Here is a 22515-nt window from a genome sequence, read left to right on the forward strand (position 1 = left end):
CTCACAGCTGCTTGCTCCCCATCTATTTAGTAGGTTTCTCCATGGATCATATGCTGCATTTTCTAAAGTTCACAGCATGGATGTCATTTTGCTAAGAATCTATATACCAAGAATCCTTGCTTGGCACTTGAATGTAGTTTATCCCAGGGAGGATCTGATTTTTGGTGTCTCCGTGGTGGATGAAAGGAGAATGGGGTTGAAACGGAAAGTTAGCTCTATTTGCAGCGAGATGCATTGATTCTGAAAGATTGATGCATTCATTTTTTCACCTATTTGGTGCTTTCAAAACCAATGAGCCTCTCCAAGGCTCAGTTCTGGCTACTAATGAAGTTTTTATTTCTCTGCTTTCTATTTTAAAACTTTGATAAGGGAGAATATTTGCTTTTCCAATTGCAATTGTTTCCATTCCCCCATAGGGCAGGCCAAGCCTTGAGAAGAACTGGGACTTTGTTTCTTTGCTATGGAAGAATAAATAGATTTCTGAAATCACAGAGAGGGGAACGTGAGCTAGAGGTGTTTTTGTTACTGTTATTGTTGTTGTTCAGTAGCTAAGTCATATCTGCCTCTTTGTGACCCCATGGACTGCAGCACACCAGGCTTCCCTCTCCTTCACCATCTCTCGGAGCTCGCTCAAACTCATGTCCATTGAGTGGCATTTATATATATTAATTAATAGGGTAGATTCATGGAGCTGTGTCCAGGAAGTCATACAGATATGTCTTACATTTCATGTTCATCAAAAACACAGTTTTTCTCAGCATCACGGTCCACCTCCTATCTTCTCTGTTTGATACAAGAAAGAAGTCATCAAACCATAGCCTGTGGACCAAATCCATCTCACATCCTGTCTTTGAAAGTTGTTGTTTGGAACACTACCACACCTATTCATTTGTGTCCATTGAGGCTTTTGAGCTGCCAAGGCAGAGTTAAACAGTTGTGACAGAGATTACATAGTCCTCAAAGCCTAAAGTATTTACTCTCAGGCTTCTTACAGAAAAAGTTCTGTGGTCTCTAATATAGGAAAAGTGATCTTATTGGTTCTATTTAATCCAAGTTTAACAAAGCATGTGTTTTGAAAATATTTTTCAGTATGATAACGGGGATGAGGATTACAATGAGAATTGAATAAAAATCTGACCCTGCTGGCCTTGCAAGAAGTCTTAATGAATCCTAAACTTCATTATTCCTACCCAAGAGAAGTCTTTGAACAGAATGATTAGTGGATACAAAAATCTGATATAATGTATGCTTATTTTGATGGCTTTGAGTCTTAGAAAATCTCCCTTTTCCAAGTGCTCTTGATTTCCTCCTGTGGACTCTGAAAGTAATTATTTCATTTTATTTTTATTACATTACATTTGAGTCAGACATTATTCAGTAAAGGCAGAGTTAGGAATAAGTGAGAATAAAATTTTATAACACATCCACCCCATAAAATTCTCTCTTTATCCATGTTACTCCCATTGTGGTTCTCCCTTCTTACAGTTTCCATTTGGTTGTAATGACCCTTTAGGAGGTATCGGCAGCTTCAGTGGTGGTAGAATGAGGATTGGCGCACAGCACCATGTAGCTGGGAAGATGCCAAGCATTTAAGACGACTTCATCCTGCATTCTGTTCTTAGAACTTGAGTCACATCTACTCACTGAAGTATGGGTACAGTAAAGCAATGAGATTGGATAGGTGGGTGGATGGAGAGATGGATGGAGAGAGATGAGAGTAGATCGACGGATATGAATGAATGAGAGAGAGAGAAACACGGAACTAAGAGTTAAATCATTCCATTCGAACTTCCCCTCTGCACTTCCCTCAAGCAAGCCAGGTACCACTCTGAAGTCTCAGCCTTCTAAAAGCAGTAATGTGTTATGAGAAGCTCATAAAAAATGTAAGAGGAAATGTTATAATAATCTGAAAGTAGAGTTAAAAGTTTAGCAATTAATATTGTGATAGGTCTAAAAATAACTTTTTAAACTGGAAATTCTCACCCTTTATCCTAGCCAAAGAAACTGAATTTTGGGGTTGGCAAAACCAACCTTCTCCAGAAGGGAATGTGTATAGCTGGACTTGAGAGAGGTCAGTGAGGACTGTAAAGGAGTGGAGTAGGGGAAGCAGAGAGTGGGGGGAGAATGCTGGGAATCCAATGCTGAGAAGCATTGGATCTGTAGATTGCTTATGAAAGCCCTAATTTCCTTCCTCTCTGTTTCCATCACACACTATAGGGTTTTCATAAACCCTGCTCAGGACAGTGTATTTGACCAGCTTTCCCACCCTAAGAAGTGAAACAAAATATTTGTCATCAGAAAAGTATTAGAGCTAATCAATGAATTTAGTAAAGTCACAGGATACAAAATTAATATGCAGAAATGCCTTGCATTCTTATACATTAATAATGAAAAATCAGAAAGAGAAAGTAAGGAAACAATCTCATTCACCATTGCAACAAGAAGAGTAAAATATCTAGGGGAAAAAACCTACCTAAAGAGGCAAAAGACCTATGCAGAAATCTATGAGACAGTGATGAAAGAAATCAAAGCCAACACAAACAGACGGAGAGATATACCATGTTCTTGAATTGAAAGAATCAATATTATGAAACGACTATACTACGGAAAGCAATCTACAGATTCAATGCAATCCTTATCAAATTACCACTGGCACTTTCATAGAACTAAGACCAAAAAATTCACAATTTGTATGAAAATACGAAAGATCCCAAATAGCCAAAGTAGTCTTGAGAAAGGAAAACAGAGCTGGAGGAATTGACCTCACTAACTTTAGATTATACTACAAAGCTATAGTCATCAAGACAGTACAGTTTTGGCACAAAATCAGGAATATTGATCAATGGAACAGGATAACCTGGAGAAGCCCACAGATAAACCCAAACACCTGTGGGCAACTTACCTTTGATGAAGAAAGCATATACAATGGAGAAGAGGCGAACTCTTCAATAAATGGTGCTAGGGAAACTGGACAGCTACACATGAAAAAATGAAATTGGAATGCTTGTCAACACCAGACACAAAAGTAAGCTCAAAATGGTTTAAAGGTCGAAATGTAAGGCCAGACACTATAAAACTCTAAGAGGAAAACATGGGCAGAACACTCCCCAGTATGAATCACAGCAAGATCCTCTCTGACCCACCTCCTAGAGTAATGGAAATAAGAACAAAGATAAACAAATGGAACCTAATTAAAATTAAAAACTTTTGCTCAGCAAAGGAAACAAGATGAAAAGACATCTCTCTGAGAATGGGAGAAAATGCCTGCAAATGAAGCAACTGACAAAGGATTCATCTCCAAAACATACAAACAGCTCATGAAGCTCCATATTAGAAAAACAAACAACCCTAGAAAAAAATGGGCCAAAGACCTAAACAGACATTTCTCCAAAGAAGACATACAGATGGTCAACAAACACATGAAAAGATGCTCAACATCGCTCATTATTAGAGAAATGCAAGGCAAGACTACAGTGAGGTATCACCACACATCAGTCAGAATGGCCATCATTTAAAAATCTAAGCACAATAAATGTCGGAGAGGATGTCAAGAAAAGGGAACCCTCCTGCACTATTGGTAGGAAAGCAAACTGATACAATCACCATGGAGAAGAGTATGGAAGCTCCTTAAGAAATGAGGAATAAAACTACCACATAGCCCAGAAATCCCACTACTAGGTATATACCCTAAGAAAATCATAATTCAAAAAGACACATGTATCCCCAATGCACCCCAGCAGTGCCCCTATGAGGAAGCACTATTTACAATATCCAGGACATGGAAGCAACCTAGACGTCCATCAACAGATGAATGGATAAAGAAGTGTGGTCCATATATAGAAAGGAATATTACTCAGCCATAAAAAGGAACGGAATGGGGTCCTCTGTAGTGATGTGGATGAACCTGACGTCTGTCACAGAGAGTGAAATAAGACAAAAAGAGAAAAACAAATGCTGCATATTAATGCATCTATATGGAATCTAGAAAAATGGAACAGATGAACTTATCCGAGGGCGGGAATAAAGACACAGACACAGAGAACAAACTTGTGGACACAGCGAGGGAAGGAGAGGGTGAGACAAACTGAGGAAGGAGCACCGTCATATGTATGCTGCTGCTGCTGCTGCTGCTGCTAAGTCGCTTCAGTCGCGTCCGACTCTGTGCGACCCCATAGATGGCAGGCTACAGCGTGTAAAATAGATGGCTAGTGAGAAGCTGCTGCACAGGGCAAGAAACTCAGCTTGGTGCTATTTATAAATCACCAAGAAGGGGGCATTGAGGGTGTGGGAAGGAGGCTCAAGAGGGACAGAATATATGTATGCTTATACCCGAGTCACATGGCTGCACGGCAGAAACTAACACAGCACTGTAAGCCAATTACCCTCCAATTTAAAAAACAAAACAAAAAATTTAAAAGAGGTTCACTGGCTTCTGAAAAAAATTTTCTTTTAACTGGGAAATACCAATGAGGCCTGAACTTCATAGTTCAGCCAGGCTTTTGAAGGTATGTCATACATTGTCACCATGAGTTCCTGGTTTGTTTGTATGGTATTACTCTTAGGCAGGCCTGAGTTTATGCAAGCGGGTAATTCTAGCTGCTTGAACAACAACAGAATCGCTCAGTCGTGTCCGATTCTTTGCCACCCCATGGACTACAGCCTGGGAGCCCTGCAGGCTCCTCTCTCCATGAGATTCTCCTGGCAAGAATACTGAAGTGGGTTGCCATGCCCTCCCCATGCGGCAGGTTATCTCATCTAAAAAGCTCTCCTCCAAAAGAGTTCTCCTCCAGGGCCTCCCTGATAGCTTCAGTTGGTAAAGAATCCGTCTGCAGTGCAGGAGATCCCAATTCGATTTCTGGGTCAGGAAGATCCGCTGGAGAAGAGACAGGCTACCCACTTCAGTGTTCTTGGGATTCCCTGGTGGCTCAGCTGGTAAAGAATCCACCTGCAATATGGGAGACTTGGGTTCGATCCCTGGGTTGGGAAGATACCCTGGTGAAGGAAAAGGCTACCCACCCCAGTATTCTGGCCTAAAGAATTCCATCACTGTATAGTTCATGGGGTCGCCAAGAGTCAGACATGACCAAACGACTTTCACTTTCACTTCGCACCTGCAAAGTCAGTTAGAAATGCCAGTTGTAAGCATTTGTCAGACAGCATCAGGGCATTGTTTCCAGTAAGTCACAATCAGAGTTTGAGTGAACGCTGGGAGATAGTGAAGGACAGGGAAGCCTGGAGTGCTGCAAAGAGTCAGACACACGTGAGTGACTGAACAGCAGTTACAGGTCATGTTTGGGAACGCATGTAAGAATTAAAGATTTTAAAATTAAAAAAAATAAATAAATAAAAAAGACATTAGTTCAGAGATTTTCAAAGATAGTGTGGGTGAGTTTGTAGGGTATGGTGAGAGTATAATTTGAAACCAAAAAAATATATTCAACCTATTCTCTTAAAACTAAAGAGAATTCAACACACATCTTGTCTGTTGGTAACAAGGAAAACGATAAAGACAGAGCCAGAAAGATCATTAAAGGAGTAAAAAAAATTTTTTTAGAAAAGGATAATTTTTTAAAAAGAGCTTGAAAAACTTGCTTGCCAGTCACAAGAAAGGACAACAAGATTGAGTTAATGTGATGATAAACTGGCCCTGAAGTAGTAACAAAAGTTAAAGTTTAATGGAGTAAGGGATAAAAATCACTGTTGAGCACCTACTGTGTGCCAAAACTACATTTACACGCATTTTCCCCATTTAAACCACCCAGTAACTTTCTACATAAGCATAATAATCATTATTATATAATTATCATCTAATCATATCACATCACACACACACACACAAATTGAAAGTTGTTAACCACGTGAAAGGGGTAAGATTTGCACCAGGGATCTTGGTCCCAAAGCTCAGGTTTCTTCACTTCTGGATGAATGGCAGTGCCAACTAGCAGGCCAGAGGGTGTGAAAATCAATCATCCAATTTCAAAGCCGGCGGGATACCCCACTGCACCAACTTTATAGATGAAGATGAGCATTATCTGACTTTTCTAGAGCCACCTGATTAATTGGTGGATTTCCTAGCATCGTCGTCTCCCCCATCACATTCATTCCTATTTCAAAACCTGTAGGCCAGGGAAAACGGGTGAGTAGTCTCTAGAAACCTGGCTCCTTGGCACACTGGAGAAGAAGGCTCCCTGCTTCACTAACAGCTTCGCTTCTTAATTTCGATCTGCTGGCATTTTTCATTCATCTCCAGGCACTATGACCCTGGAGGTGACTCACAGGAGGAACAGGCCTTGTAAACAGTGTTCCAGCCAAAAACAAAGTGTTGGTTGTCTTCCTCTTGGAATCATGGATGTGTGTGGGTTGTTAGCTGGACCTTCTAAGGATTTGATAACAGAGACTGCGGTACAAGCCCCAGTGGTAGTTCATTTCCTGCTTTCTATAGCCAACAAACATAGCCAAAATTATGACTTTTGCATCCTATTCTTCCTATGATTTGTAGAAGAAGACCCAACTGTTTTTGTGTCCAAGGGCTGCATGAAAAGAATCACACAAACTTAGTGGCTTAAAACAACAGAAATGTATTCTTTCACAGTTCTTTCTTTTTTTAAATTAATAACTGGAAGATAATTGTTTTACAATGTTGCATTGGTTTATGCTATATAACAGTGTGTATCAGCCATAAATATACGTATGCCTCCTCCCTATTGAACCTCCCTTCCACCTCTCACCCCAGCCCACCCCTCTAGGTTGCTGCAGAGCACCAGGTTGGGGTCCCTGTGTTATACGGCAACTTCCCAGTAGATATCTATTTTACAAATGGCAATTCTTTTACCAATATCTATTTTACACATGAAATATACACATGTATATTTCAGTGCTACTGTTTCAATTAATCCCACCCTCTCCTCCTCCCACTGCATCTACAAGCCTGTTCTCTGTGTTTATGTCTCTATTCCTGCCCTCCGAATAGGCTCACCAGCACCATTTTTCAAGATTATATATATATATATATATATATATATATATATATGTATTAATACACTATATTTGTTTTTCTCTTTCTGACTTACTTCACTCTGTTAAACAAGCTCTAGTTTCATCCACCTCACTACAGCGGATTCAAATTCACTGCTTTTTATGGCTGAGTAATATTACATTGTAGCCATGCACCAAGGCCTCTGTGTGTCTGCAGCACTCATCTTTCAGTGCACGTCTAAGCTGGCTCCACATCCTAACTACTGTAAGCAATGCAGCAGTGAACAGTGTTCTAGAGACAGAAGTAAACAAGCAAGTTGCTGGCATGGCTGGTATCTTCTGGAAGCTCTGAGGTAGCAGCCATTCCGTGTTTCTCTCCTAGTTTTTAGTGGTTGTTGGCAGTCCGTGGTGTTTCTTGGCTTACAGCTGCATAACTTCGATATTCTTCTTCCTCTTTACCTGGACTCTATGTCTCTGCGTCTTCTCCTTTTTTGCGTCTTATAAGGAAACGCGTCATTGGATTTAGGGCCCAGCCTAATTCCAGCCTGAGCTCATCTTGCGATCCTTAACTGAATTTCACCTACAAAGACCCTATGTCCAAACAAGATCATGTTCATAAGTACTGGGAGTTAAGACTTGCCACATCTTTTGGAGGGAACATAATTCTACTCACTGCACCAGCAAAGGCACTATGACCCTTGAGGTGACTAACAGGAGGAACAGGCCTGTAAACAGTGTTCCAGCCAAAAACAGAGTGTTGGTTGTCTTCCTCTTAGAATCATGGATGTGTGTGTGTTGTTACCTGAGACTTCTAAGGATTTGATAACAGAGACCGTGGTACAAGCCCCAGTGGTATAAGTACAGTGACCTTGGGTAGGTTGCCAAATATCCTTAAGCTTTCGTTTCATTTTCCATGAAATGGGACAATAATAGTAACATCTGGATCCAATTTTGATTATTACATATAAAAGTGCCTTATAAGTTATACAATGGTAGTTTTTTATTATTAGCCAGTTTAATGTCTAAGCTAAAAAAAAAAAAAAAGAAAGCGATAGTTGCTCAGTCATGTACAACTCTTTGCAACCCCATGGACTATAGACCATCAGGCTCTTCTGTCCATGGGATTTTCCAAGCAAGAATACTGGAGTGGGCTGCTGTTACCTTCTCCAGGGGATCTTCCCAACCCAGGGATCGAACCCTGGTCTCTCAAATTGCAGCCAGATTCTTTAGCATTTGAGCCACCTGGGAATGATTCTATTTCTTTGTCTTATTTTGCATGGATTTCCCTTCTTCCATTCTTTCCAGATCAGTATTATTTTCACAATATTTTTTGAAGACTTTTACTTTGTGTCAGATTATTGGTCCAATCTAAAGTGGCTTCCTATATTTTATATTAATATTGAAACTATTATATGTAGGTGTGTATAATAAAGCAGAATTAACAACAGTTAACGTATGAAATCAAATATTTCAAAAGTCGGAAAGAGATCTAAATATTTCACTACATTCTTGACTCACAATATGGCTTAATAGCAGACAAACAGGAAAAAAGGGAAAAAGTTAAATGTCTTTGGCAAATACCATGTAAACTTGTCCTTCTGAAAACATTTTCATGATCATTTAAAAGGAAATGAATAATATAATTCAAAAATATAAATAGATGATCATATTGGACGGCAATGAGAGCAGATGTTTTAAGTTATGTAAAATTTTGCCCCATCTGGCTAAACAGTAAAAATGTCTCAACAACAACCCACGGATGAAATGTTGCCAATAAAATGAGGCTAGCAGAGATTGGGTAGAAGTCAGTTTTACTGGATTACTTCATGAAATGCTTAAAGGCTATTAATAGATCATAATTTCACCTCTCACAGAGATGATCATTCCAAAACTTACTTTCAAAGAGTTGAGAAATTTCCACTACCCATTGCAGGATAAATTTCACTGTCAATCACAGTTGTTAAATTAAGCAGTTCGTTTTCTTCCAGAGGACCTGGAACCTAGAAATCCATCCTAGAGCAGTTATATGTTTAAGTTAATTGAAACATTTACTCTATCTCCAATCTAATAAGGATGAATGCCCATAAGAGAATAAAATTAGAAACGGGCCAGACCCTCCCTGCCGCAGACCCCACTCTGTTTATGAAGAGTGGGTGGATCAATCACGAACATTTGGTTGATGTCAGTTTGCCTATAGCTGGGTTTCATTGTGTGAATTATTTCCCGTATTTCCAGCTACAAATAGGTGGCTACTAATATAAACTTATTGAATTACCCCTAGTTGAATTATTACCAGGAAAGTTTTCTAAGAGCAATAGAATCGAATCTTTGCAAACACAAAAGCTGCCCTTCAGTCTTTCCAACCCTTGAGTAGAAAAGTTGTTATCATGTCTCTTGTCCCCTCTTTCTAGCTGCTCTGTGGAAAAGCGGACCACTTCACTTACTCATTCTAACAGGAAGACCAGGAGAGATTCCCCACCCCATGAATAAGTCGGTGAAATGTTAATCACCATCAGGGATGTGCAGATTCCTGCTTAGAACAATGAAAAAAATGTTTTCTTGTATTTATGAGCAGTGATTCTAGCTGCCAGGAAAAATAAATTTTAATTACAAGGACAAGTTCTTTTTTTTTTTTTTTTTTTTGCTAAATTTAAGATATTTGCTCTGAATTCATCTAAAGGGGTACCATACTGCCCAACACACACCACCCCATCCTCACAGTCTTCTATTATACTAGAATTTTGCTTTACGAAATCTTTTTCATATACTAATGGTAATGAGACCATTAAGACTCGCTGGTCAAGGCAATGAACGTGAGTATTCTGAATTAAGTATTCTTTTATTTTAAATGGTTTTCTAGTCTTACTCCGAGGCAGGCAATGGCACCCCACTCCAGTACTCTTGCCTGGAAAACCCCTAGACGGAGGAGCCTGGAAGGCTGCAGTCCATGGGGTCACTGAGGGTTGGACACGACTGAGCGACTTCACTTTCACTTTTCACTTTCATGCATTGGAGAAGGAAATGGCAACCCACTCCAGTGTTCTTGCCTGGAGAATCCCAGGGATGGGGGTGCCTGGTGGGCTGCCATCTATGGGGTCGCACAGAGTCGGACACAACTGAAGTGACTTACCAGCAGCAGCAGTCTTACTCATTGAGTCTGTGAAGGCTTGGCAAATGTTTTAAGTGAAAAAACCAAGACCATTAACCCTTGGAGTAAATAAGAACTGGTCCTACAGGGAATAGTTTAATTCAACAAATGTCTATAGAATCTTTGCAAAATATAGATCACACAATATCACATTCTTACTTAAAATCGTCCAGAGGCTTCCCATTGCATTCAAAAGAGAGTCCCAACTCCTGGTTCTGCAATATAGCTCCTGCCCACCTGTCCAGGTCTATTTCTTACCACTTTATCCCTTAACACAAATTGACTTCAGACCACTCCCCAGGGTAGCCTTTTACATCCCCCAGGTTCCCGCAACCTGGAGGGCTGCTCTCTTAATCCCATCATCCTGGTCATTCGCTCTATAGCATGCATCACAGTTTGCAATTACTTTGTTTGTCTATGTTTCCTGTTTCCTGTTATTTTCTTACTTCCAGAGTATAAATGCCATGAGGACCAGGACTCTATGCATTTTGTTTGCTTGTTTATTTCCCCGGCACCCAGAACAGTGTAATTAGAATACGCTCAATAAATGTTCTGTAGATGTGGTACTTTCTAAAAGAGATACAGTGATTCATTTTTCTCAAAGAACATAAGAGTTTGAAGGGAAGAGAGGATAGAAACACAACTAGAATAAGAGAGGAATGTGAGGGACTTCGCTTGTAGTCCAGTGGCTAAGGCTCTGCTCTCCCAACGCACGGGACCCAGGTTTGAGCCCCGGTCACGGAACAAGTCCTACATGCCACAACTAAGAATTCACTGTCACATCTAAGAATTTACTGAGACACTCAACCAGCATACCTTAAGCAAGACTGAAGATCCCACATGCCTTGATTAAGATGCAGCACAGCCAAAACAATAAATAAATAAATGATCTTACCAGGGTTATGGAGATGATTTAATGAAAAAAAGGTGAAATTCAAAAGGGGTCATTGAATGTGCTAAGAATATTAGGGACGAAGGTGCAGAGTGAGGTGCGCACAAGGGGTTCTGTAGGGTGATGGAGAGCTTCCAGGACGGCAGTGTGGGGTGCAGCATGGGCTTCAGCTGGGAATGGGGCTGGGAAGGTGCAGCGGACTGACCGCAGAGGGATCAGCACTGTCAGGGCGCTCAGGCCAAACTCAGAGAGCACTCGGGGATGGCTCATCTCCGCGGACAGGGACGATCGGTCCAGACGATCGATCGGTCCTAAGAGGACCAGGGCAGAGGCAGCAACGGAAGACCCAGCTGCAGGGCTTTCTCTGATGCTTTGGTAAAACCCTGTTCCCTTCTCTTACCCGCTGTGTGTTTCAGCACCTCGAGCCCATGATTGAATAAAACCCTCCAGAGAGAACGCTTCTATCAATGGTACATCAAAAATGAAATCTTAACATTTTTCCCTCTTTAAGTGCTTTTCATTGCAAGTAGTTACCTTTTCTTTTTTTTTCCTTTCTGATTCTCAAAGGCTCTGGTGAGTGATAAAGAAAGAGAAGTAAGGACTCAGGTATTTGCAGTGTGTGTTTTCAAGTAATGTTTTTAAACTCACGTCTGGTTTTATCAAGAGAGGAAATCGGGCAATTTTTCACAGGGTGGAGATAATGGCTTATGCCTGTGGCTGTGGAACTCGCTCGAGTGTCCCTCTCTTTTTTTCTGGCTTTAATGCCTACTCCAGCAGCGCTAAACCTCGGCCAGACAAAGGCAGATACAGTCAGTGGACTGTTTCGCCAAGATAAGAATGAAGGTGAAAATAAGTCTTTATGCTCTTGGCACATATGTTTTACCTGATGATAGCAGGTAGCCCATCTATTAGCTTTTTAGAAAGCTGTTTTCTAGTTGACGTAACAGAAAGAGATTTTAAGTCATCAAAAATAACACCCAAAATCCCCTTAAGTAAGACCAGGTTCCTCCTAAGCTTCCTTGTAAAATTTGCCAGTAGTTTCACTCTTTAAGTGCTATATACTTCAACATCTCTCTGTTACATGTGATGACATCATTCCTATGAAGATATTTCTAAACGTTGTTGAAGGTAAACACTAGTTTGTTCCACTGTTTTAACTGGATCGTGCTGCAATGTAAGGGCTGGCCCTTAATGAAATTATCTGAATTTTGTTACCCTGAACCTACCCTCCGTTAACCACACACACACACAAAATACTAACTTCTGCATTACTTACATGGAGGTTTTGTAGCACTTAAGTTTAAAACATGCTGAAACACCTAGAGTCCTGGGAGAGAAATGAGAACAAGGCAGAGCAACTTGCCAAAGGACAGCTCTTGTGACTCCCCAGGTTCAAAGACCTGCTTCTCCTTGAACTCTTGGAATATCTGAACTTTGGACTGGGGGATCATGCATCACAGGTGTGAAGATTTTACATTTTTTGTACGGTCTTCCACCCTAAACAGCAACCTTCTATCTTCCTTGTGTGTCAATAGTTACTATGTAAGTAGAGTGTATGCAAGCTAGGTCGCTTCAAGTTGTGCCTGACTCTTTGCAACCCCATGGACAGTAACCCTGCCAGGCTCCCCTGTCCAAGGGATTTTCCAGGCAAGGATACTGGAGTGGGTTACCATGTCCTTCTCCAGGGGATCCTTCCAACCTAAGAATCAAACCCACATCTCTTAAGTCTCTGGCAGTGGCAGGCAGGTTCTTTACCGCTAGCCCCACCTGAGAAGCCCTAGCCGTAATGTGAACACATGTACACATAATATGGATACATGTATACACAATAAATGTATAAGAATGAATGGTACGTGAAAGGTCAGGGCAAGGCCAGGAGGAAAGGTCAGGGCGAGGCCAGGATGAAAGGTCAGGGCGAGGTCAGGAAGAAGGGTCAGGGCGAGGTCAGGATGAAAGGTCAGGGCAAGGTCAGGCGTGCTGAGGCATGCCTGGGCATGCCCGGGAATGTCGGGACATGTCCCGGTAGAGGGCGCTGCAGACAAGCCCCGGAGACGGGCCGGCAACCAAGCCGACCAATCAGGAGCCGACACGAAGCCCTCGCCATCCAATCAGGAGCTGACATGGAGCCCTTGGACACCAATCACCGCTGAGCCCGCGTTTTCTTCCTTATATGGGAGCCCCGGCCCTGGCTATAAAACCCCTTCCCCACCCCTTACACCTCGCAGACTCTGCAGACTCCCCCGCAGACTCCCTTTACCCCGCTGACTCCCTTTGCTTTGCAGAACCCCCTCGCTTCCTTGCTTACCCGCCCCCGGGAGTTCTGCCCGAGAGCGACCGCCCAATAAAAGGCCCTGAACAACGGTCCATAGGGGTGGTTCCTTCTTCCCGCGGCATTTCTTACAGTATGGGAGGAAGAAAAAATTGAAATGTGTTAAATTAGTACTGCTTTCTCTAGACTCCAAGCTGTATCAATATATCTGGTGTATATATATGCCAGGGTCTAGCCCCGGTGGATCCAGGGAATTCGAAGGGTGGACGGCGTTGGCGTGGAAAGACTTGTTTATTTATTAATATAAGATTAGATTAAGAAACAATAGTGTAGTAGGAGAATTAAGTAGAGGAAGAGGGCTGAATAGCTTGGATTATGCGGAAGACCAATGAAATTCCAGACAAGGAATTTGCACCATCTACGTTGGGCCACCAGCGCTCGCTTGAATATCTAAGGGTGCCTAGCCTTAGGCTCCCTTTCGCGCGAGTCTTAACAGCCAGGGCAAGTAAGTAGACTTGGCGGGCCTCCGTGCCCTAGGTGGGAATTCAGCCTGAAATTAAAGTAAAGAGCAGAGGGAGGGAAAGGGAGAAAAGGAGAGAGAGAGACACGGGGAAACCAGTCCAGCGACTGGCTCTCGCCCCTATTGTTCAGAAGGCCTTTTATACTTTTGATAAAACATGGAGATCAGTGGGTAACACAAAGTTATGCAGCGTTAGCAGTCCAGACTCTTATCAAAACCAGGCTTTTCTCTCTGCATACCTAATTGTATACACAAGTCTTAGGTAATTTACATCATCTTCCAGACAAAAGGGCCAATTAACATTTTACAGCCTTTTTTCTGATAAGGGTTTGTCAACCAGAAGACTTATTTGTGTTGATCTTCCCAAGGTCTGGTGCCACTCTCAGAAAGCACTAAATAAAGTTACATTCTTACACAGCAAAGATACAGCAGCTTATAACAAGTAGAGGGAGTACAGTGACTTACAGCAAAAGAGAAGCAATTAACTCAAAAGTCTAGTGTTGCTAACATCAAAACTACTATGTATCTTTTTCTACATCCTGCTTACATTGAGTAACATCCTTCCAGGTGCCTAAAAGATAAAGAATATGGAGGCCTGGCAGCAGTCATTGAATCAACAGTGAAAACTCTCTACCAATATAATTTTTAACTCTTTAGAAAAGGCTCTGTATCTTTAAGATGCTTTTAAGCTTTGTGCCTCCCGTGGTTGGGGGGCTGTAAGCAATTCACAAGCTGTAAGAGGTCCAGGGAACCTGTTAGGCAAGCTAGAGAGCAATCAGAAGGGGTTTAACGGAAACATCCCTTTCAAATGCAGAAGACTAAAGCCCTGAATTGACTTTTTCCAGAGAATATCAGAAAAGTGGAGAAGCAGAGCACAAAAGCCGGTAGATTTTTTGTTGGGGTGCATGCTTAGAAATTTCCAAAGGGGCCCCTGAAGTCTGAGCACGCCTTTCGTATGTCAGCTTCCTTCCTCATGACCTTGTCATGGGCGGGATTCCTCACACTGGCTCCCGGCATATATATATATCAAAATGCAGAGACAGTACTCCTGCTTTGCAAAACACAAGTCTGAGTCCATCTCCCCCTACTTAAAGGCTTTCAGTGGCTTCACACTACATTCAGAATAAATCTAAACATCTGTGACTAAGATGCCTCTGCCTGATCAGATCCTGGGTCCATGGTTGTCTCTCTTTCCTCCTCATACTGTAGTCTGCACTTTCTGGTATATTTCCATTCTTGGAACACATTTAGCAAAAGGCACATCCCAGGTCCTTTCTTTAGAAGACATTCACCTGTCCTGTTTCAGTATTTTCACAACTAAATTTTTCTTTTCTTTTGCATCCCAAGACAGAGATCATTTCTTCATCGAGAACTTTTCATACTACCCAAACATTATTTTTTGAGCATTTGTCTGTTTCATAATCTCAGCCTCTTTTTTGTTTCCTCCATGAGCCTTCAAGACAACTTTACAATCCATGTTGCAGGCATGGCCTTACTGACTGTGTGTCCTGTGTGTGCTTTCTGTCTCCTGAATTGGAACATCCACCCTATGAAGGCAGGGTCTTTTTCCATCCTGCTCACCACACATGCCCTAGCACCTGGTACTGTGCTGGGAAAATAGTAGCAGTCTAATCAATATCTGTCCATTTTAAAATTGAAGAGTAGGTCCCAGGTGACTGGAACTGTTCTGTTTCCTCCCAAAACTGCGTCTCTGGGGAGCATTTTTAAGTGATATTGTTTTCAAGCATCTCTGATCCTTTTTGGGGACAGCTATGGGAGTAGTGAAGCGTTCACCTATCCAGCAGGAATATTATGTGACTGGTTACTCATTTGAGCCATTTAAACAGGATAGATCTATATGGACAATTTCAGGTCATTTCAGCAAGTATAAAACAGCATGTACTGAAAGGGAGTGCCCTTTTTTGGGAAACTGGTTCATTAGCAACATTGAGGAGTACTGGAGGGTGGTCAGAGTATCATTTCTTCCCTCTGAGGCAATCTTGCCTTGGGGCTGCCGTCTAATGACTAATCTTGACTTGCTAGCACCAGAGCCCCTTATCCCAGGCCCTGAGAAACCCTGCCTGAGGCCGACAGCCAGATGCCTTGCTCCTGGGTTGCCTTATTTCACAGAATTCCACAGCTTTGTTTCTGATTCTGAAGCACACTGTTGCTTGTTTAGATAATAAAGAGCAGTCTAAGCATCAGTCACATGGTATGTTCAGGGCTACATGCATGCTCTTAGGCTGTCAAAAAAAAAAAAAAAAAAGATCTCTTTATTATTATCAGATCTTCCCCCCACCTTACACGTTCCTGTCTCAGTTTTTGTACAAGTTGCTAAGTTTGGGTAGGACTCATTTTCACTTCTTGACAGTTTCTTTGCTGGTTTCAAATTCTGAGAAGCATATACTATATGGAGATGAACTGCACAAAGTCCCTGGGAAATGTAAGTGGAAAGGCAATGGTTGTGTCTGCCAGGTTTATTACAAACTTCAGCTCCTCTTCCCAGGGCTGCACAGTTTGCTTTGAGGAGTGCACGGAAGGTCAGCTGGAATTCAAGTCTCATCAAGTCACCCTCAATAGGAAAGAAGGCACGCTTTAGATATGGAACAACTCACGAGGACTTTGGCACTTCTCAAGTTGCCTGCAAGGTGGGTCATGTTTGTTGACAACGTAATAACTACACAAAAGTACTTCACTTGTCCAATTGAAACTTTACTGAGTGAATGGGTTTTTGAGTATCCTGGAGACTCTCAGGAAGTTTGACATGGGAAAGTGTTAGTAGAATTACAGACTTGAAAGGGCATCCACTGAGATTTTGCAACAATGTATACAGTATCAAGAGTAAACATTTCAAACTGCAAAAAGTGAACCCTCTAGCTATGGGGAAAACATGTATATAAAAAAAGCAGAGGACAAGATGAGGTAAGCTCATAAGTAAATGAAAGCACATCCCTCCCATTCTTTAAACTTCATCGTGGTTCCCCATGGCATCTAGAAAAATTCAAAACTACTTAACAGTTCCCATAACTAGTCACCATTCAAAAGTAAATGATGACATGACTGATCCACGACCGCTTTTACCTCTCTCCCCCTGTTCCCTTTCCTCATCTCCTCCACTTCACATTTGTTTCTGCCTCAGGGCCTTTGCACTGGCTGTGCTCTCTGACTTGAAGTTTGCTACCCTTAATGGTAAAAACATCTCAATTCTCCCCATCACTCCCACCCCTGCTTCCAGCATGGGATTTATCAGTTTGATATTTTATCTACTTATTTACTAAAAGTATCTTATGTACATACTTGTTTACTTGTTAATTATTTGTCTTCCAATTCTAGAATGTAAGCTCCATGAGGCCAGGGACTTTGTACATCTTATTTTCTGTCATATATACAGAACTGACATCCACCCCATTGTGTGTTTAACAGATGTGTGTTGAGTGAACAAATTAATAGTGAATAAAATGTCATTAACAGTAACAAACCCATGAATGCTTTATATTATTAATGAATGACATTGCGCAACACTGTGAGGGACATATAAGATGGGTGGGATAGGGAATTCCCTGGTGGCCCAGTGGTTAAGAGTCTGCTTTTCAGTGCAGGGGACACAGGTTTGATCCCTGGCAGGGAAACTAGTATCTCATATACCCAGGAGCAACCAAGCCCTTGCACTGAGACTACTGAGCCTGCGCTTTGCAACAAACATCCCACATGCTGCAACCAAGCTCCCACATGCAGCAACCAAGGCCCGGAACAGACAAATAAATAAACAAAGGACTTTCTTAAAATTTTTTAATAAAATGGTCCTAACAGATATAAGGACTAGAGCAGTTCAAGGGAGACAGAATCCCGAAGAAACAAGCCCATCAGAAAACCACCCCCAAGGCCATAAGAAAAGGGTGAGTTGGAGACAGGAGGCTTGGAGGAAGGGACTTGATGGGACCAATGTAAAGGGAGAAGCAATATATATATAACCTAACATGTTGAGCGTAATATAAATCGACTGGAAGTTATAGCAGAGGGTTCAAGTAGGAAAATAAGAGGAAATGAGAGCATTTGGAGAGAGCATGGGAAAGCCTTGAAATGACAGAGTTGTTGTGGGTTATAATCACTGATGATAACATTGTGATGACAAGAATATTGTCATCACAATGATCAGAAAGCGTTGCCTCTAGACACTGAGGTGGTGCCACAGGAGGCGCAATCACAGAAGGATGCTCAGAAAGTATCTACAGCTTCTGGAACCACCTCTGTTTTAAACGCTTCTCTTTGAATGTGCTCTATTCAGAAGGAAGGAAGGATCTGAAACCACATCCACAATGGCCAACCCTTTCAGACACGTGAGCCGCAGCTACTCCATTTTGAGTTTTACATGATCTCAAATAAGTCAAGGCAAGGCGGCAGTAAAGGGAAAGACAAGAAGCATCTTTTCCCCGGCTGCCTGCTGCCCGTCGGTTCCTCCTGTGTAAGACTGATGCTGGTCTGGCTGGGTATGACCCTGCCAGGGCTGAGAAGGATGAGAAATTCTTGCTGTATCCCAGCTCTTTTCTGCTTGGGCTCACACCTTCCTTCCAGAAGAAGTTACAATACGTACTTATGAATTTCTGATTGTATCAGTTTCCTATTGTAGCTTTAACAAATTACCGTAAATGTATTGGTTTATCACAACGCAGATTATTATCTTACAGTTCTGTAGGCTAGAAATATCACAGGAGTCACACTGGGCTGAAACCAAGATGGTAGCTGGGCTGCTGTGCTCCTCGCTGGAGACTGCAGTGAAGAGTACCTTTCCTTGCATTTTTCAACTTCTAGACACTACCTGCTTGCCTTGGTTTACGGTACCCTTCACTTTCAAAGTACATCACTTCAATCTCTTCCTCCAGAATCACATCTTTACTGAGTCAGACCCTCACAGTTTCCTTTCCGAAGGATCTTTGTGATGACATTGAGGTCACCCGAGATGATCCAGGTAATCTTTCTCTCTCAAGATCCTTAACCTGGTCACATGCAAGCCCTTTGGCTAAGCCATATTCATAGCTTTCGGGGGTTAGGACACGGGCGTCTCTGAGAAAGGAAAGGCGGCACTGTTCACCCACCGCACAGATTAAGGAGCTGTTTACAGATTCGGGGTTCTCTTGATCCTTGAACCGAAATCCTTCTGCTCCAGGAAGAGCACATCTTTGTCTGTTAGTTCTTCCTGGACAATATCTTCGACGCCAAGTTGTATGGACTTGAGAAAGCCGGACTACTGACTGTTATGCTCCGAGCCCATATCTCCGAACCGACCAAGAGAGAGAGCAAGTCCACCACGGTAATGCAAAGGCAAGAAGGGAGTTTATTTCTAGCGTGCTAGGGCCCAAGTCTCTTCCAGCACAGCAGAATCCGACAAGAGCCTCGAACAAAGGAGTATGGCGGCTTATATACAGGCAGTTCTTGGTCTCCGTTACAGGAGCAGCTGGCGTTACATGACTGGCCAGGCAGGATGAGCGCATGTCCTGTCTCTTTCTGGTAAACATGACTCAGGTCCTAGAGCCCGTCGTTTGGTCCCTAACACTGACAACTGGCCAACAGATGTTTCAGCTAAGATACCCATGCCTTTAAAGGAGGGAAGTCAGTGTTTTTGATATGTTACTGAAATTAAGCATATCTTTGCACCATTAACTTTCATGTATGTGTCGTGTCTCCAGCAGAGCCAAGCATATATTCTCATACATAATAGGTATATAGTAATTTTAATATTAATGGAAAGAGTGAATGAGCCTGTTATAAAAATAGGTGTAATTTCAGATGCCAATATTTTTGCATGGCAGCATGAAATTAATCACAAAATGAAAGGGCTTTAGTCAGATAGCAGGGACGTAAACACACTCATTACTGGAAAAGTGGGAATTTCCACTTAGCCCACGGAAGGGCTTAGAAAACAAAACAAAAACAAACAAACGAAACCATCCATTTATAAGTTCCTACCTGTTAACGTATGGGTGACAAATGTTAACGTGTTCCATATATATTTACTTGAATGCTTGACGATGACACGTGAAGGTGGAATATTTTAAGGCACATCAACCCACTTTCCTAGTACAGTAAATGTAGTCTGTGAGAAACTGGATGTAGTAACTCAGTGTTATTCAAAAGTTTTATCTTTTGTTTGCTGCTTCTCCCAACTCTTCCTGAAAATAAACTTGGCAGTGGCACCTTGCTCATTTTGTTTCCTCTCTTATAAAAATAAAACCCTATTCATAATCTCTTCAACCTACAAATCAGTTGTAAATCTGAGGTAAGCAGAAGCAAACTCATTTCCACCCACATACTTTAGAAGATTTCCCCCCACAAATTAACAAAAATAATAATAATACAGAAAAGCTCAAGTTTTCCCTGATTCTTCCATCTCAGACTTAACCCCACCACCAGCATTTCAAGATCTAAAAACCTCTTAGCTCTGTATGCCTAAGGAAAACCTCCCTTTCTTATGCACTTTTAAAATTAATAGTTTGAAATGCATTCTGTTTATGGATGTGATGGAATAGAATAGAAAAACAAATGATTATTTGTTCTCTCTGCTGAAAACGTCTAATGTTAAAAGAAACTGGTTTCCACAGAAAATACCGGCTTCCCCATTAGCCATCTGCTAGATGGGGGGAATGTTCTATGTGGCTTTCTCAGCTGGAACATTTGGAAAATGAATACATTGTTGCAAGAACTGACATGGTTGGCCATAATGTTTGTGATAATGTTGTTGACTTACCAGATGTCCTGGAAATTCCTGGGGTGGGAATGTTTCCAGTGGTTCCAAACCCATCCTTTACTTTGCAGAATGGGGTTTGGTATATATGACTCTACCTCTTTCTCACAGTTACCATGGAATTTTTTCATTTATTCTGTAAAGTAAAACAAACTGGAAATAGATGCCATTGAACTGCTCATGTTATTCCAAACTCTACTGTGATACACAGTGCATAACAGATCTATTATTTGCCATTCTGCAAAACAATTCCTTCTTCAGTGCCAACCTCATATATCTCTCCAGATATAAGTTTCAATAGCGTGACCTTCACTGTACTCGTCTCCAGCTGGTAGAAAAGCAACCGAGTCTAATGGTTGAGTGCTTTGCTCACTCTTTATGCCTAAGGAGTTTGTTTGAAATGTGAATAACCTCTGTTTTCAGTGCGGGCTTTCCCTTTTGAAATTAGATTAATGAAGTGATGAATAAAGTGAAAAGTCCTTTACACTTTGGCATGAAAATAGATTAGACGCCATCTCTTGCAAATGGAATTATCTCTTAGAGGTCTGTTTCTCTACCTGCCTGCCTTTCATTTAAAGCAACAGAATTCTCTGTGCAGAGGGAGGCCTTATTCTAAATGGGAGGATATTTAATGGGACTTAGGTAGCGGTCTAGTTGCTAAGTCTCAGAGCTTCCTACGCAGGGTGCCTGGGTTTGATCCCTAGTCAGAGAACTCAATCCCACAAGCCGCAACTAAGAATTCACCTGCCTCAACGAAGATCAAGGATCCTGTGTGCAGCATCTGAGACCTTGTGCAGCCAGATAAATAAAAATAAATTTTAAAAAACACTCCATAGAATTCTGCTTGTCACACTCAGTGTCTGGCAATGTTTACTTGTCATGATGCATTTTTATCTTTTACTTCTACCAAAAGGAGATCACATTAACAGTGTCTCCAAAGATCTTAGAGGGCACCTTAAGATATGCCAATGATACCACCTTAATGGAAGAGGCAAAAAGGAAATAAAGAGACTCTTGATGAGAGTGAAAGAGGAGACCGAAAAAGCCTGCTTAAAGCTCAATATTAAACAAACTAGGATTATGGCATCCAGTCCCATCACAAATAGAAGGGGAAAAGTGAAAGCAGTAACAGATTTCCCCTTCTTAGGCTCTAAAATCACTGCAGATGGTGACTGCAGCCACGGAATTAGAAGACTGTTGTTTCTGAGCAGGAAAGCTATGACAAACCTAGACAGTGTGCTAAAAAAAGCAAAGACATCACTTTGCCAACAAGGGTCCATACAGTCAAGACTATGGTCTTTCTAGTAGTGTGAGAGAAAGACCATAAAGAAGGCAGAATGCTGAAGAATTGATGCTTTTGAAGTGTGGAGCTGAAGAAGACTCTTGAGAGTTCCTTATACAGCAAGGAGATCAAACCAGTCTTAAAGGAAATCAACCCTGAATACCCACTGGAAGGACTGATGCTGAAGCTGAAACTCCATCACTTTGGCCACCTGATGGAAAGAATGACTCATTGGGAAAGACCCTGATGATGGGAAGGATTGAGGGCAGAAGGGGCAACAGAGGATGAGGTGGTTGGATGGCATCACCGATTCAATGGACATGAACTCAGCAAACTCCAGGAGATGGTGAGGGACAGAGAAGCCTGGTGTGCTGCAGTCCATGGGACTGGACACAACTTGGCGACTGGAACAACAATCCTGTTCTATCTGATCTTATGCCCCTTGTCTTTACAAGGATCTACCAGCTGCCCATCCTCCATCCTGGGTGTGGGGAGAGAGCAAATTTGCCAAGATGGCATGTTCAGGCTCTCTGCCCCACATTTTTTAAACAGCTGAGATAATTTATAGCACTGTGCTTGGGCATCGCGGGGTTCCCGCTGGGTCGCTGGGCTGTGTGCAGTGTGCGCACATGAGTGGAACCTAGGAAGCGGTGGCATTACTGCTGCGTCGCAGCTGTGTCTGCCCTCTGT

The sequence above is a fragment of the Ovis aries genome, chromosome 10 (assembly GCF_016772045.2).
Source record: "Ovis aries strain OAR_USU_Benz2616 breed Rambouillet chromosome 10, ARS-UI_Ramb_v3.0, whole genome shotgun sequence".
NCBI lineage: Eukaryota > Metazoa > Chordata > Mammalia > Artiodactyla > Bovidae > Ovis > Ovis aries.